The sequence below is a fragment of the Bison bison genome, unplaced genomic scaffold (genome assembly GCF_000754665.1).
Source record: "Bison bison bison isolate TAMUID 2011002044 unplaced genomic scaffold, Bison_UMD1.0 scf7180017864506, whole genome shotgun sequence".
In the NCBI taxonomy this organism is placed as follows: Eukaryota; Metazoa; Chordata; class Mammalia; order Artiodactyla; family Bovidae; genus Bison; species Bison bison.
Genome location: NW_011495063.1, coordinates 63,780 through 66,920, shown reverse-complemented (window position 1 = coordinate 66,920; position 3,141 = coordinate 63,780).

Here is a 3,141-nt window from a genome sequence, read left to right as displayed (position 1 = left end):
TAATGGGAAGGTCTCCTTGTATGTACCTGGAATGATATAGGCTCAAAAAGACCAGAAAGGAATTTAAATTTTTCACCTAAACCTGATCCTCTGCACAGAGATAGCCTAAAGCAATCTAAATTATAAAAATGAGACAGGAGTTCTAGATGGCAGGTTGGCAGGATGCTAAGCTCACCCTTCCTCAGGAACACATCACATTACAACTACATATGGAGAAACTCCCGCTGAAATCCATGTGGGCAAGAGCAGAACAGCTGTTCTACAATGAAGGTTATAAAGAATAATCCATATGGAGTCTTCCAGGAAGGGGAAAACAGCGATATGGTTGGGACCTATACTTCTCACCTGGGACAGAGAAGAGGAAAAAGGATATCACAGGCTGGGGAATCCTCCTGGAGGAGCAAGGATTTGGGGCCACAGTTTAGGCACACCAGCCCTAGGGTTTAACAACAGGAAATAAACCCCCTTTCTGGCTTGAAAACCAGTGGAGAGTTACCTGAATGCTGCAAGTAACTGACACCCTGCTCTTGAAGAACATGTGCCAGATCTGCTCACTCCCAGTCACAGCATGGTGGCAGCAGATTGAAAACTGCCTGGAACTCCATCCAGCTGGCAAGGACCACCCCAGCATTCCCTCTTCCCCAGCCCTAACTGAGCTCCTGCCCCAGTCTCTCATGCTCCTGTGGTCACTCACCACTAAAGGGGAGGATGGATTCCATTGCTAACAAAAGTGTGCACACTTGGAGGGATGGGAGGTGACTTGGACACTGAGGCTGCAACTGAGCCACTGTCAACTCATATGTCTCTGTAGGCACTCGAGGAGGAGTGACGTTAGATCCAGGGAAGAGAACACTATCACCAGTGTGCACATTCCTATCCATATTGGGAGAGAGCAGGGTCAGCTCTGTGCTGTAGCACCAACCCCTCACCATTGCCCAGCCACTAACTGAGGAAAGGTTGTTGATGCTTAGTTATTAAATCATGTCCAACTCTTTTGTGATCCCATGGACTGTAACCCACAAGGCCCCTCTGTTCATGGGATTACCCAGTCAAGGATACTGAAATTGGTTGCCATTTCCTGCTCCAGAGGACCTTCCTGGCCCAGGAGTCAAACCTGGGTCTCCTACCCCTGGTAGATTTTTTTTTTACCACTGAGCCAACAAGGAAGCCTTTTGCACACTAGGGAAAAAGTGAAACCAGCACAGAGCCGAGAAACCAACACAGCCCTAAGCTCACAGGCCTAGAATAATTCAGAAACTGCCATCACATACAGGAGAAATCCACTTTCTCAACACTCTTGTTTCAGCTCCTCAGGCCACACAGCTACCCCTGATAAGGTGATGAAAGCCATTGAGAACTGGGAAGCCCTTGCTCACACCTGGCTCTGGCTCTGGTCCCACCAACTCCAGCCCTACATCCCACCAATGCAGTGGCTGCCATCACACCCCAGGGAAAGATATGGTCCATGCTCACTTCAGATCCAGTTCTCCCACCAAAGCCGTTGAACATACACAGACTTCATAGGGACACTCCTATACAAGAAACCACTTTCAAGGACTGGAATATGTAACTGCTTTACCTAAGAGAGACAGAAAAACTTAAGAAAAATAAGAAGTTGTAAGAATTTGTTTCAGATGAAAGAACAAGAGCAACTAAAACCTTGATTAAAACCCTAATGAAAAGTAGATGGAGAACAGTGTGGAGATTCCTTAAAAAACTGGAAATAGAACTGCCTTATGATCCAGCAATCCCACTGCTGGGCATACACACTGAGGAAACCAGAAGGGAAAGAGACACGTGTACCCCAATGTTCATTGCAGCACTGTTTATAATAGCCAGGACATGGAAGCAACCTAGATGTCCATCAGCAGATGAATGGATAAGAAAGCAGTGGTACATATACACAATGGAGTATTACTCAGCCATTAAAAAGAATACATTTGAATCAGTTCTAATGAGGTGGATGAAACTGGAGCCTATTATACAGAGTGAAGTAAGCCAGAGGAAAAACATAAATACAGTATACTAACGCATATATATGGAATTTAGAAAGATGGTAACAATAACCCGGTGTACAAGACAGCAAAAGAGACACTGATGTATAGAACAGTCTTAAGGACTCTGTGGGAGAGGGAGAGGGTGGGAAGATTTGGGGGAATGGCATTGAAACATGTAAAATATCATGTAAGAAACGAGTTGCCAGTCCAGGTTCAATGCACAATACTGGATGCTTGGGGCTAGTGCACTGGGACGACCCAGAGGGATGGTATGGGGAGGGAGGAGGGAGGAGGGTTCAGGATGGGGAACACATGTATACCTGTGGTGGATTCATTTTGATATTTGGCAAAACTAATACAATTATTTAAAGTTTAAAAATAAAATAAAATTAGGAAAAAAAAAAAAAGTAGATAACTAATTTACCTGATAAAGAATTCAAAGCAATAGTAGTAAGAATGCTAATAAAACCAGGCGAAATAATAGATGAACAGCATGAGTATTTTAACAAGGAACTAGGAAAAAAAAAAAAAAAGACAGTTATAGCTCAAGTATACAATAACTGTGTGAAAAATACACTAGAGGGAATTAGAGGCATTTTAGTGTAAAGATGAATGCTTAAGTGATATGGGTGATAGAATAATGGAAACCACACAATGAGAATAGAAAAAAAGAACAACAGATTTTAAAAAATATTCCAGGTTCAGTGCACGGTACTGGATGCTTGGGGCTGGTGCACTAGGACGACCCAGAGAGAAGGTAGGGGAGGGAGGAGGGAGGAGGGTTCAGGACGGGGAACACGGGTATACCTGTGGCGGATTCATTTCGATATTTGGCAAAACTAATACAATATTGTAAAGTTTAAAAATAAAATAAAATTTAAAAAAAAGAAAAAAAACAAAAGCAGAGACATCACTTTGCCAACAAAGGTCCGTCTAGTCAAGGCTATGGTTTTTCCTGTGGTCATGTATGGATGTAAGAGTTGGACTGTGAAGAAGGCTGAGCGCCGAAGAATTGATGCTTTTGAACTGTGGTGTTGGAGAAGACTCTTGAGAGTCCCTTGGACTGCAAGGAGATCCAACCAGTCCATTCTGAAGGAGATCAGCCCTGGGATTTCTTTGGAAGGAATGATGCTAAAGCTGAAAC